Source organism: Pleurodeles waltl, chromosome 6, assembly GCF_031143425.1.
Source record: "Pleurodeles waltl isolate 20211129_DDA chromosome 6, aPleWal1.hap1.20221129, whole genome shotgun sequence".
Taxonomy (NCBI): domain Eukaryota; kingdom Metazoa; phylum Chordata; class Amphibia; order Caudata; family Salamandridae; genus Pleurodeles; species Pleurodeles waltl.
This window is the reverse complement of record NC_090445.1, coordinates 661,673,104-661,688,452: the sequence shown is the minus strand read 5'-3', so window position 1 is coordinate 661,688,452 and position 15,349 is coordinate 661,673,104.

The window sequence follows — 15,349 nt, the reverse complement described above, 5'->3', positions numbered from 1 at the left end:
TTCGTGCCAGCCTGGCATATTTTCTCTTTACTTCAAGGTCGATTTGCAGGTGCGGACAATGGAGGCTCTGAAAGTGAGCTAATTGGTAGACAATGTTGCAACTTGCGTACCCATCTCCAATGGATAATGTATGCTTAAGTAAAAGCTTGAGAACTGTCGTTTTTGATTGGTCAATTTGAAGCTAACCTATGAACCCTCCAATGGAGACCCTACTGGATTCGAACTGTTGTCTATAAAAACCAGGTGCTGGAGAAGAAATTAGGCCATTATTGGACATCCTGCCATTTTGCAGACTTCGTAGCTATTATGGCCCACTTTGCTGCGACGCCATTTTGAAAGAGACTTTGATGCTTTCTCTAATCGAGAGAAAGAGACTTTAAATGATTCTTGCCCTAGAGACTTTAGCTTTGATTTGATCCCTTTGCATGAAGTAGTAGTTTTACTTTGCCGCCGTGAGGCAATTGCCCCGTCCACCCCTGCCCCTTTGCCCCGTCCCATGCCGATCGAAACGGTACCCATGCTGACCGAAGAACGGTACCTGTGAGACGAAGACTTCCTTGTATGCTGATCGTAATTGGTAAATATGAAAGGAAATTGTGAAATTGCATTGTGTTTCCTTTAGATAACCAACTGCTGATTTTGATAAGGTCCCTAGTTAGGAGTTTTTTCTAAATTAATGTTGCTAAATTGTTTTTGCATGAAGTCCCACATGCCGATGCTAATTTGAGGTTAGACGAGGATTCCATATATCGCACGGTGCAATTTGAGATCTTGTTATGCTGACTAAATGTATGCAATTAGTTCATTACAGATTATCGTATTAGTGATTTGCATTGCTATTATCGAATGCCTTGTGATTCAAATGCTACATAGATTGCACCTGTTTCGCCGCTATGGACAGCTATTAATGTTCATTTACGTTTATCATTTGGTGTTGAGACACATTTATATTGTGCTAGCTTTGCTAATATAGGGAAATAAAATTCACTAACTTTGCAATAAACTGGTGTGGTTATTCCTGGCTGAAAGGTCAGGGTTCGCCGAAATGTATTCTGGATTAATTGTTAAGTGTTATGTCGATCAAGGTATTGCTTATGTTCGTTATTGATTATTGATTTTAATGAAATTGATTGATTAAGAGTACAGAGAGTTCCCACTTAGTCAAAAGATTCATCGGCCTAAAGAGCGTCCGGACACAGGTAAATTATTACTACGGACCGCTCTATCAAATCCTATGAAATGTTACATTGCAAAGAAGAGAAACCCATATAGTGGTTTCCACTTGTGTTCTGTTCCCTCCCCCACCAATGTTATTAATAGCGTCTGACGTGTAGACACGCTTTTCCATTCATAAACATGATTACTAAAATGCTTTAAGTTGAGAGCTGCTATTATCCTCTCTGGTGCCATTAGTTATGCGGCACGTGCTCTTCATTGTTTGTACACAATCCAGAACATCTTGCAGGTGTGCTGGTTTCCGTAGAATTGCTCGCTTTATTACGTGGACCTTTTCATTAAAAGAGCTCCGTAGCTGTGGAGCAATTGGGCCTCGTGTCCCTCCACAGGGTTTTACTAAACATCGCAAGTGTCATATTACTCCGCGGTGTTGTGCAAATGACGAGGGCTGAGAAACATGGCTTTATGAGTGACCTGATTCACCCAAATTATATAAAATGTATTATTTGCCCCACAATTCTTCTGTATTTTAATATGCATTGTTTTAAATTATCCTTTGCTAATGTCCTGGAACATGGATTAACAATTAGTTTATGCGTCGCCACATTCACAACCCCACACTTGTACGCACACATGACACACAGGCAGCACGCACACATAATCAAGCACACATAGATGAGAAAGGGCACCTACAGGACAAGACACCCACGCACAGGAACAGTTACACAGTGGCTGACCTCTGTCCACCACCTCAATAGCGCTTGATACGCAGAAAAAAAATTACCAGCTCATTTTGTGCATGGATTTCAATGTCCACCATCCATGAGAAACTCAGAGCTCTTGTTCCCCCTTATGGGTGATCCTTGGCAGGAAAGCCCTGCCACAGGACAAAGTTTCTCTCTGCAATGGTTTGAGCCAACATAATATTGCTACAAAAACATAATTTACAGGTGCTCTGAGAAGGCAGCAGGAAATGTTCTGATGGATCTGGGTGTAGGACGTTATTTCCAGGTAGCGCTGTGTACGTAGGTGGGTCACAGCTATGACAAAACAGGTGAACTGCCATATGTAATGATGTAAGCAGGGTCTCTGGCTTGACAGCACTATAGAGGTATATATTGGTTTCCCATCCTCAACCTAGGCCCATCTACTTAACCGCCTGAATTAGTACTGTCCCTGTTTTCAGAAGTTTGGCAGTTCAGTTAAACTTGATTTCCTTGCTATTGCTTAAAATGGCCATGTTTAATTCAAAACCTATAACAGCATAACCTCAACATACAAGGAATTACAAAATACATTTTGCTTGAAATGCGTATTTCAGTACGCCTGGTACTGCATGAAAACAGTATATTAAACTGCAATCCTTATGCATAATTAAGTCATAGCAGAGGCCGCTCATGGGGTTGTGTGCCATCCATCTATGGCAGTGGAACCCGGGGACCCCCACTGAGTGATTATTGGAATGGGGGGACCCTCCCACTGAATTATTACTGAAAGCTGTAGACCTAATCTGTTAATACTTTTTAATTTTCTAAGCAGTTGCGGGCTTCACGGACCCCCAGGGTTCCCTGGGCCACAGGTTGGGAACCACTGATCTAGGGTGCTATATAAATAAGACACCATTCAACTTATTCAGATCAGTTACTATCCTTTTCCATGGCCTTAGAAATGCCACAGATAAAAGAGGCAGCAAGACAGTGCAGAAAAGTAGCCAAAAATCAGACTCCCACATTACAACTACATCTCAGAGTGGGAAATGAGTGGCAACCGTGACGAACCTGAAGGTAGATAGTTACCAAAGGTACAACTCTATCACTGCGAAATGCTCGCAAGCTCCTGAACGAGGGTGGCGCACATCCTCTCCGAGGTTCACAACCGTAGGTAACTCCTAGCCTCTTTTGTTATGAAAAAGGCACCGGGACTCCTCCGTTTATTGCAAAGTGGTATTTTATTGACCACATACCAAAAGAAAGCTCAACGCGTTTCTGCTACTACAGCGTAGCCTTGGTGACAATAGCAAGTGCCATCTTTGGGTTGCATTTAAACGCCACTTGTTGCTACAAAGAATAAACATAGAGAAAATATGTAAACCTATACATAGAGATTGTAATTTGTACTTAAAGTAATGAGCAAGGTTATCAACAATAATAATCAATGCAGTGACTTTTCCATGGGACAGGTTGCTTCTTAAATCTTTTTGTCCTGTAAAAAAATCTACTTGTCCCTTTGGTAACATGTAGCGTGGCGACAAATTATGGCAGCAATCTCATTATGTAAGAGCTCTGATAATAGCCTTTCTGAGTATGCCAGGGCTACTACTATAGTAGGGCTTGAATACTTGCAATTTCAATTCCTACTATAGCAATTTCCTTATTTTGCCACCTTTCCGCAGATCGAAATACTGGGGTAGGAGGAAGCAGTAAGGAATAGTTCCTGGACTGAGATGCCTTTGACTCTGCAAACCTACTAACTTGCACCTTTTAAGGATTTTCACCAGCTCTTCTCTACTCTTTTCCCATAATGAGAAAGTTTGGAAATTTACTCCTGACAATGGCAGAAGTAGAAGTTCTGACAGAGTTGGGAAAAAATGATTGGAGGGAAATTGAACTTGTAAACGCTCAATAGATTTTCACATGAGCAAATCTACACATGCATATTTGCCCGTGCTAAGATACGGGAGTACAATATTCTGGTCTACTTCTGTAAATTCTTGTGAATTCATGAAAGCCACTAATTCAAAGACATGCTTTAAGAATGGGGTCTCTAATTAGGCCTGGCATTAACAAAGACATTTTGCATATATTAAACTTCTATTTCTCTCTATATCTATCAGCTGGCTTTACTGTGAGTGATCACATTCTGCTCTTCCACAAAGAGCATATTGGCGCAAAGTAGTTTTGGTCAGTGCCAGGAACTACTGTGGCAATCAGTGGCGTAACAAAGCCAGAGGGGGCCTCCCAAACTCATTCAGGGTAGGTGCTGTGTTAAGGGATCCTCCTGGAGGAGGGCTGTGGGGTCTTTGTTACACCACTGGTGGCAATGTGTGCTTTTTGAGACCAAAAACATTTTTTTTTTTTTGCCAGTGTTTGTTACAATGGTGTAGCCTTTCAGCTCCCACAAACATAAAGTGTTACAAAAGTTATGTGAAACAAGACACGCATTGACAAAACCAAAAGACTCACAAAAATGTTGGATCGGTTGGCTTTGCCAGTACTTGTTTATTTTCATGTTTTCCATAATCTTGTTGAAAATGGTTACACTGATCGTCCATTAGAAATACTAGCATGCATCAACACATTTTGCTAAATGACGCTGCAAAGAAATAGCACCTAAAATTTCATAGTAGCGAAACATTGTTTTTTCTACTTGCATATTTTTCTGAACATTTTATTTTGAAAGCAAAGAATCTTGCTTTCAAGCTTCTGCAAACATCTACATCTAATCAGAGAGCATTCTGGGAGCATTATACTTAGCTTCATATTGTTAAACCTTTCAAAAGTGGGCACACTTGTTTTTTTGCTAGAACCACTGTCAGTAGTGCAGTGTTACCTTAAATTGTTTATTTACGGGAGGCGGGCCTGGCAAGATGGCCGATGGGACGCGCTCCGAGTGAGCTCTGCCATCCCGGCCGGTCCTACATCAATCCTGGTGTGCTCGGGGGTTTGGAGCCTCCCTGTGAGCACGGCTCATTGCTGTGAGGGTGGTGGCTCCTGTTTTGGCAGCATTGCGGGGCTTCCCCCCTCACCCCCAGATTCTGTACTTGTTGTGGGCCCGTACTGGGCCACGAGGAGCGCGGATGGACGGGGCACCGGTAGGCCTATACCACGCCCCTCCCTCAGCTGACTTTTATGCTCCGTTCTTGGGGTCGACGGCTGGTCTGTGGGCCCCCCCGGATGGGGATGGGGGCCTGCATTTGTTTCTCAACGTCTGCTGGCATCCTGCGGAGCCGGGGAGGTTCCTCTCGGCTCGGGGCCTCAATCCTGTTCGGGCCTGGATCGGCGCTGGATGGGTGCAATTTTGGCAGGGCTGAGGGGGTGCTGTTCGGGCAGTTTTGGAGCGTGGCCCGGACACTCCGTCTGGTGAATTGGACTGTGGCCCCGGTGAGGAGAGCCGGGATGCCCTGCTGGTGAGCTACCTAGAGGGGTGCACTTTCGGCACTGTCTGTGGAGTCCATTGAGGTGTGGAGTGACGGTCTTGCTGTCGGAAGCCTATGCTGGGCTTTCTGGGCCCCTGAACCTGGGACACCCTCTGTGCTGGGGCTCTATGGTTAGTTGCTGGGGGCCCTTGGAGGCCTGATGCCTGAGCTGCACTGTTGGAGATGTGGCCCTGGACTGTGTACTACTGCCATCCTTGGAATAAGGTACTGTGGATCTGCATTTACTATTATTGACTGGTCGGTGAGATGGGGAGGCATTGACAGTCAGCGGCCTCACAGGGCAATACTATGGAGCAATATACTACGCCGGCCCCAGGCTTGCAGTGCCAGACTCGTATAGGGTGTCCTGAGGGGGGGTCCGGATGCGTCCCTCCAGGTGGAGGCACCCTCTTGCGCTGAGCTACTGGCTGCAATACATGGCCCCCGTGTGGTCTTTGAGGGGAAAATCGAGGCTGTGGCTATGGAGGTGAACCTTCTTCGGACGGACCTTCGTAAGGTCTCTGATAAGGTCAAGGTAGCGGAGGGGGTCTATTGTGGGCCTACAGGCAGAGGTAACCACTCTAAGCAAACAGATGGCACAGGTCACTTCCACAGTCGGGATGTTGGAGGCTAGGCTGGAGGACTCGGAAGGCAGATCCCGTAGGAACAACGTGCGCCTCCTGGGGTTTCCGGAGTGGGCAGAGGGTTCCTCGACGTAGAGCTTTCTGGAACGATGGATCACAGATGTGCTGAAGCCTGAGGGTCTTTCTAGGGTGTTTGTAGTGGAGCGAGCGCACCAGGCTTTGGTCGCCCCCCACAGGCCTAGGGCGCATCCGAGAGCTATCATTGCGCGCCTCTTGAATTACAAAGATAGGGACAGTATCCTGCGGGCTGCCCAGGAGACTGAAAGGACTGTCTTTGAAAATAGTAGTCCTAAAGGTAAAGGGCTAGATGCATCAAGCAATATTGCATTCACAAATGGTGAGAATCACAAAAATTCAGCAATTATCACCAAATCCAATTTGGCGGTGAGCATGTGCAATTTTTAAAAATGCATTATAAATGCATTTTTGAAAATGACATGTAACGCACACATGCCCGCAAATATGTTTTTGGGGTACATCAAAGGGGGCCTTAGGCCCCCAGCACCATGGGGTTTGCATTACCTAATTTGCAAATTCCTAAATGGAATTCGCAAATTAGTTAATGCAAGACCATTTGCACCTATTGGGATGAATTGCGATTCGTTTATAGCGATTGCGAATTTTTAAGAAATCGCTATTACCGACTCGCAATTTTCATACATCCCATTTTGCATTTCTTAAATAGTGATTTCTTAAAATTTGCTATTTAAGAAATGCAAACCGGGAGCTTGATACATCTGGCCCAAAGTGCTCAATAAATACCAATATGCCATATTGTTAATTCATAAACAAATGAAGCCCTAGTGGGCAATATGAGTTAATCAAAATCAATAAAAATATATTAGAATCTACTTTTCTCATTGTACGCAGAAACACGATAAATATTAATTTAAAAAAATGAAAAGTTTGAGGCCCCCATTATGACCCTGGCGGTCCAAAGTGGCAGTCCAACCGCAGCATTAAGACCATGGCGGAGCAGCCATGGTCGGACCGCCGACAACGACAGGTTGCCGCCAGTGGACAGCCTGGTGGTCTCGGCTGTTGTAATCCTCCAGGGCAGCGCTGCTTGCAGTGCTGCCCTCGGGATTACGAGTCCCTATTCCACCAGTCTTTGCATGGCTGTAGCTCTAGGCAGTGCGGGGGCAGTGTGGGCAGCCCTGCCGTGCTTTCCACTGCCCAAATTATGGGCAGTGGAAAGCGCGATGGGTGCTGCTGCACCCGCCTCACCGGCACATTGGCACCGGCTCCATTAGGAGCAGGCGTCAATGTTAAGGCCCTATTCACCGCAGGGCTGGCGGGCAGAAACTCTGCTTCTGCCCATCGGCCCTGCGGTGAACTCTTTATAGGGCTGGCGGTGTTCAGGCTGCACAGGCGGCCTGATGGCAGAACGAGTTTGGCAGGTGGCCTCCGACGCCCGCCAAACTCATAATGAGGACTTAAATATTCATGATCATGTAATTGATCCACATTAGTTTCCTCGCTTATGATCATGCTGTCACCTGGCCAGTTTATTCATAATGCATAGTCCTCCAACTGCTATGTACAACTGAAAACAAAAATTACCACACATCCTATCACAAATCCAAAAGGATAATGAAGGAAAATTCAATTCCTGTAACATTCCATAGTCACAAGCGGTCATGCATTTCCCCATCCGTATTCAGGCCCTGGTCACATTTGAGGATGTATCTGCTCTTCACTCTCCTCAATGTGTTCTCCACGTCTCCTACCTGCTTAATTTTGGGTACACTATCTATGACACTGTAGGTGAGATATTTACAGTTTCCTTGGTGCATCTGCCTGAAGTGCCTCCAAACAGTATATCTTTTATCTTGAGTATCAGTAGATCCATCTTGCACCATTGGGGAAAACATTCTTTACCCCGCAGTCAGAACAACAACCTGTCTTTACAATTGAGTCACTACCACAACTGTGAGGTTACCACGCTTTACTTTGCCATGCAATTTGTTACAAGGACTTACCTTGGGGGGGCAATGTTGCACTGGTGTTGGATTATTAAGTACAACACCTTCCCTACTGTTGCGTGGACTAGAATTGGAGTAGTGATTTATACTATTCTAAAGTCCAGCTCCCCCCCATGCATTACTTTACCATGCGTGGTAAAGTAATCCATGGCAATGTCGCAGTCGCGGAAGTGTCTGTGATGTAAAGGCATGCGGGGTAAATGTAAGTGGGGTTCTGTCATACAACTGCACCAATGTCACCATGAATCACGTGATGACTACTGCTGTCCTCATCTTCTAAATAAAGAACTGTGCCAATCACGTAAGTGAGCAGACAATGTTCCCAGAGGTTTTCCCTCACTGGACTGTGCCAAGGACATTTCAACTGTCCCAGGCTATTGCTTTAAAACGTATCAATTAGCCTGTTTGAATAATCTGTGAGAATGCCTGCAAACCCAATATATTTCTACCATGAGAGAAACTTTGAAGGTATTCTGTAGTAAAATATTTCTTCCTACTCATTCCCTATCGGTTCATATCCTGAGAACCTAGTACCCATGTAAAGTGAGTAAACATCTTTGTTAGGAGTCCTATTAAAGGAGGTGTAGATTTATATATACAGGAGACCCTTTCCTCCACCTTTATAATGCAAATCTATGCTGAATTTTACTTAAAGCTGTAATCAGTTCTCTGTACTTATTGTGGTTATGCTTGCTATCTAGATTGCCTAATGATTCTCTATATGGAGCCTTGAAATGATGACCCTTGTCTGTCATTCTTACAAGAATGTATGTCACCTGATACTGAGCTTGGTCTCATAAATGTGGTCGGGAAGCACTAAAGTCTGTATCAGGACTACACCACTCCCAGTTCATGCCGTTGGCATTCACTATGAGTAAATCTTAGTTTGCACGCTGACAGTTCTGGTAGAAAAGGAGATGGTTTAGGGAGCAGTAGAAAAAGAAAGAGAAGGTTAAGGTAAAGCAAAAGGTAGAATTGTCAAAGGAAGGAGAGGAAGGAAATACTGAGGAAATGGCAAAGGAGTTTCTTTTTGAGAACTATAGGGAGGAGCCTACATACATGTTCTACAGTCTCCATCAGATCTTTTCCACTTTACGAACACTCTTCCAAAGCTTAGAAATTCCAATAAATGGTACACTCAGATGGAGCAGATTGTGACAATTTGTAAAGTTTTGTGGAAAGACTAGATGTGCTAGTTGAGGTAGCAGTCCCAAAGGATCCGTGGGCAGAGTGTAAAAGGGCAGTTGATTGGCCTACAAAGGAACCGCCTTGGGTGGCAGGGACAAATGCCACTTCACTCATTGAAAAAAACAAGTATAATGAAGTCATGAACACCTGAAGACAAAGGTTCCCAAAAAGGATATGAATTGGTCCAAGATTTTCCAAACCCCTCAGGAGCCAAAGGAATCAGTGCATGCTTATTTCAAAAGGTGCTACAGGTATATAGAACAGAGAGAAATGAATGACCCATTAGGAGAAAACATGGGAGTATTTCTCACATCCTTTGTGTATAGGTTAAGGCCAGAGATCAGCAATCAGATCACACAAGGAGTCTTTTGTTGGCAAAGCAAGCCTGTTGATGAAATCTTCAGATATGCAAACTATTGCAGTGATATGTTAGAAGCAAAGCGTCAAGGGCTGAAAGGGAAGTTTATGATAGCCCAAACACAGCAGAGTGGCAGGCTCAAGGAACTTAAAGTTCCATTTTAGGGGCCCGAGCTATGCAAGGACTCTCCTTGAACTACAATGGAAGTGTCCCAGGATTAGGGAGAGGTCGAGGAAATAAGACAGGGACAAACATAGGTGCTATAAAGAAGGTTACACAGCATCACATTTGCAGTGGAGGGGGAATGATATTACAATCCAGACCAATTTGTGACAGAATCCAAGGGAATAGGTTTGGCAGGTCAGGGAGAGCTTTCTTCGATACCTAAATCCCCTATGGCTGGCCAAAAGGTTCTAAAATCAGGAGTTCTGCCAAACTCCTTTAACTCGATGCACTATCCCTAGAAAGCCCCAGTGTGCCCCTAAATCCAATATTATTACAAGGAAACCCAGTTCGTGTGAAGTTTGAGACCTCCATGGATCTCAATCAGGTTCATTGATGGTGGCTGAGGGAGGTCAGACCTGGAAGTGGGCCAGAGTAGACGACAGGTGGATTGAGAGGTCAACGGTCACCCTGTATCTTTCTTAATAGATAAAGGAGCCATTTGTTCAATGATTAGAACAGTTGAGGCCCCTGACCTATCCATTTGGGAAAAGAAGTTCAAGTTGAAGGCCTTATGAACCAGCAGCGCACCAATCTAATTACAGCCCCTCTACCGGTAAAAAAAAGGAGACACCAGCATACAGCATCAGTTTATAATTTGTAACTCCAGCCCTTTAAACCTGTTAGGACAATATATTCTTTGCAAACTCAACTGCATCATCTATTGCACATAGGATGGGGTCAGAATTGAAACACAGGCAGCTGACGCTGAGTTCAAGTTGCAGTCCTTGAACCTGTTGTCATGTTGTTGTTGGGGCGTGTCCATCACGTGCTTCCGCGCGACTAGACAAGGGAATGTTGAGTGAGTAGAATTAGGAATGTTGAGGTGGATTTGAGGGTTACGGGGCAGTTGAGACCTGGTGGCTGAAGCAGGAGGACGGAGGTTGAAGCTGTTTAACCTGCATCTTATAATAAATAAATATTGCATCAAATTCCGTGTGCGGCGATTGCAGTACCTTTCAGTGGCAACGAGGGTCGAAGTGACTATGGTCAGCGATGCAGATTGGGAACAATGGAAAGAGGCATTTGAGGCATATTTAGACACTCTTGAGGGAGAAACTTTCACCCACAAGAGAAAATTTGCAATTCTAAGGCATTGTTTAGGTAATGAAGGGCGGAAAAGTTTTAAATTTATTCCTAAGGTAACTGTATTAACTAATAAGGGTAAAAGTAACGGTGTTGAAGATGAGTATGAAACTGCTATGAAGTACCTGGACGCAAGATTCAAGAAGTGCAGAAACGTCACCCTAGAAAGGCATAAATTTTACAAAAGAAACCAAGCTGAAGGAGAATCTGCGTCCAGTTACGTAGGAGCTTTGAGGCTTTTGGCAGTTTCGTGTGAGTACAAGAAATTTGAAGAGGAAGTGGTTAAGGATCAGCTAGTGGAAAATAATAATAACAAGAAGGTACAGGAGGCTTTATTATCTACGCCCAATTTAACTTTACAAAAGGCATTGGAGATTGCCACCAGAATTGAAAGCACTGTTTCGTTCATGGAACAAATGTCAGTTTCTGACAACAGAAGTCAACCTCTACGACCTCACGTATTTGCTGTAAAAACTAAATATAAAAAAGGTAACAAGAAGAGTGAGAGTACACTACAATCTATGGGAAGCCAAACCGAGAAAAAACTTTTGAAACCTTTATAGTGTTATAGGTGTGGTAGCACTTCCCATTTGGGCAATGCCTAATATTGTCCGGCCATTGACAAAATGTGTGCCAAGTGTTATAAAAAAAGGTAATTTTGCAAGAGTGTGCAAATCTAATAGGGTTAATAATGTTGACAGATCCAATTTCAACCGTGTCAACAGTGTTGTTGCTAATAATTGCACTTCTTCTAGTAGCGATGAGGGGGAAGTATTTGTGGTACTTGAGAACGAGATAAAGAATTCTTACAAGAAAAGACCGTTTTGCCTGGTAGAAATAAATGGTGTTCAGGTTCAGAAGATGGCTGATTCTGGGTCACCATTTACACTTTTGAGTGAAGCCAAGTGGAACAAATTGTTTAAAGGTCAAGGGGCTACTTTAAATCAGTCACATATTCAGCCAATTGGATATGGAGGTAATTCAATTGATGTGTTGGGGGAATTTCAAGCCAAGCTCAGGTTTAAGAGTAACATCATACTAGCAACTATATATGTAGCCAAAGATGATGCATGCCTTTTAGGATGGTTCGATCAGGGCAAATTAGAATTAGTATTGGACCCAAATAACCCTGAACAAGTCATAATGAGAAATTAGTTCATGCAGGTGTCTACTGTCATGTGTGATAAATGGGAAGCGCGTAATCCTGAAATTTTTAAAGGTGGTGTGCGTTTATTCAAGGGATTTGCTCATAAGATCAAGATTAATAAGAATGCTCAACCTAAAGTTCACAAGGTACAGAAAGTTCCCCTCACCTTGAGAGATGATTTTAAGAAAGAACTGGATAATTTGTGTTCTCAGGATATAATAGAACCAATTGAATCCTCACACTGGGTGGCACCTGTAGTGTTGGCTCGCAAGGCAAATGGACTGTTAAGAATGTGTGTGGATTTACGCGACCTTAATGATCAGATTTGGGTGGATCAATTTCCTCTACCGAAAATATCAGAAATGCTATCTTCTGTTAAAGGTGCTAAAGTATTTTCCTTGCTCGACATGACATCTGCGTACCACCAAATTAGTCTGCACCCTAATTCAAGACACTACACGGCCCTTATTACACCTTTTGGCCTATTTCAGTTTAAATGTATGCTGTTTGGGTTGGCGTCTGCGTCTCCAGTTTTCCAGAGAACGGTAGAAAGTATGTTTAAGGAGTTGAAAGGTGTGAAAGCATTCCAGGACGACATTTTGGTTTACGGGAAGGATATGTGTGAACATGATGAGAGATTGGGTTATGTATTAGACACGTTGAAATTGAAAGGCATAACCCTAAGTCCTACTAAGTGTCGTTTTGGCGTATCTGCTGTCAACTATTTAGACTTTGAATTGTCGGCCGATGACTTCAAACCCAAAGTAAGTTTAGTAAAAGCCATTCAAGATTTTTGGAGTCCAGAGAACAAAGATCAGTTGAGGTCTTTCATGGGTTTTATGCCAGATTTGTACCAAATTGTTCAGAAAAAATGTATAATTTAAGGAATCTTCTAAAGAAGAATGTTAAGTTTGTGTGGCCCGAGAGCTGCAACTGTGAGTTTGAAAGTATTATACATGAAATAGCTCAGGCAATTCCCCTGAAACCATTTGGCACCAGGGATCATACCATCATTATGACTGATGCCAGCCAGAAAGGTTTGGTAGCGGTGTTATTGCAAAGAAGGGATGGCAAAGAAGAAGTAGTTGCGTTTGCGTCAAGGAGTCTGAAGGGAGCCGAAGCGACGTATTCGGTGATTGAACGTGAAGCCCTAGCATGTTGGTGGGGCATTAATCACTTTAAACAATTTGTGTGGGGCACTAGGTTTACTGTGAGGACAGATCACAAACCATTGGTTCAACTGTTCACAGCCAAGGGGGCAGAGAAAGCCACTCCCAGAATTGCAAATTGGCAATATAAATTGTGTGAACAGAATTTTAAGTTGGAATATGTACCGGGTAAGAAAACTGTTTTGGCTGATTGCCTGTCTAGATTGTCTGGCACTGATCCTTTAGAAGAGTTATCTACTGATATTAGCCCTAGAGATGAAGATGGCGATATTGTTGTATGATCGGTAAATGAACAACTGGATGGTGCGCTGAGTGAACAGGAATGGAGGAGAGCTTGTGAAGAAGATCATGATATGAGATCAGTCATGAATGCGGTGGTCACGGGGTGGTCACAATGGTCCTCTGATAGTGAACAAAGGAATAAGTATAAACATGTTTTTGACGAGTTGTCGGTAATTAAGGGATTATTATTTAGGTCCAAGCAGATAGTAGTACTGAGTGGTATGAGAAATAAAGTTTTAAGTTTGGCGCATGATGGTCACATCGGGATGCGGGCTATGAAGAGGAGGATCAAAGAAGGTTTTTGGTGGCCCGGGTTTGATAAATGCATAGAACATTTCGTAAGAGATTGTATATATTGCGCTACAAGTGACAAGTTCCAGGTGACAGTACCAAGCCCGATAGAAGCGGTAGGTGTTCCAGACAAACATTGGATTAAATTTGCTATTGACATCATAGGGCCAGTGAAGCTGTCTTACGGATCCCAAGAATATGGGTTAGTGCTTATTGATTATTAAAGCAGATGGCCAGAAGTGAAAAGTCCCTGACTTTAGCAATGTGATCCATTGGTTGGAAGGTATTTTCGCTAGGGAAGGCATTCCTGATGAAATTTTGACTGATAATGGTTCTCAATTTACTTCAGGACAATTTGAAACGTTTGTGCAGTTCTTGGGCATCAAACACTCAAAAACCTTGTTGTACCATCCAAGGAGTAATGGTCTTGTGGAGAGGTTCAATAGGGTCCTCAAGGATAATATTCAGTTGTCCAAGGCGAGTGGCCTGCATTGCAAGCCCGAATTAGCAAAATTGTTGTGGGCAGTGCGCACCACGAATAATTCTGATACACATGTTTCACCTTTTGTTCTTTTACGTGGTCGCATTCCGTCCTCAAAACTATCTAGAGAGTGGATGGGTCGTTTTAGTGTATCATGGCATAAAGTTGATGGTGTGGTGGAAAAACGAACGGCCGCACAACAGAAATATGCATCAAATTCACAGAAGACGTGCAGCCGCAGGGTTGAGTGGAAGGAAGGCGATTTTGTGAGAGTGCAGTCGCCGAGAGCCATGATTAAGGGCCTGTCTAAATTCAGTAGTTGGAGGAGAATTGTTCAAGTGGGTGACAGTGCTGTTAAACTGGACAACGGCAAATGGTGGAACAAGTGTAAAATATCTTTATCGAGGGTTGTGAGTAGGGAAGGTGAGCGGAGTGCGAATACTGGTAAGCAAGATGTGTGTGATGACAATAGTGCTTCCAGTACAATTAATCCACCTGCTCATCATTGCTTACGTCCCTCCAGAATTGTCAAACCACCCAAAAAAAATGATGACTATGTATTGATGTAACGTTACTTGTGATGATTTGCATTTAGGTGTTCCAAGATGTTATTGACATGTTTAGAAGACAAAGGTTATTTATGTATTGTGTATAATGTTTTTTATCACAAGTCATGTTATTGTCGTTGTGTGGAATTTGTTGTAAGGGAAAAGATGTGTTGGGACGTGTCCATCGCGCATTTCCACGCGACTGGACAAGGGAATGTTGAGTGAGTAGAATTAGGAATGTTGAGGTGGATTTGAGGGTTACGGGGCAGTTGAGACCTGGTGGCTGAAGCGGGAGGACGGAGGTTGAAGCTGTTTAACCTGCATCTTATAATAAATAAATATTGCATCAAATTCCGTGTGCGGCAATTGCAGTACCTTTCAGTTGTATCTGGTCATTACCACAGAGGATTTGCCATGGGATCTGATGGAGACAGTCAAGGAGGAAGTCTGCGATTTTACAAGAGAATCACCCTCTGACCTAATGCTGTTTTCCCACAGACTCAGCCTGATGAAATTATTTTAGAGGTTATAGCAGGAATCACCCTCATCCTTGACAGTATGATAGGACAAGGCATTCTGAACGAACTTATCTGGAGTCCATGTACCTGCATAATCATGGCCTTACGGAAAGCAAACA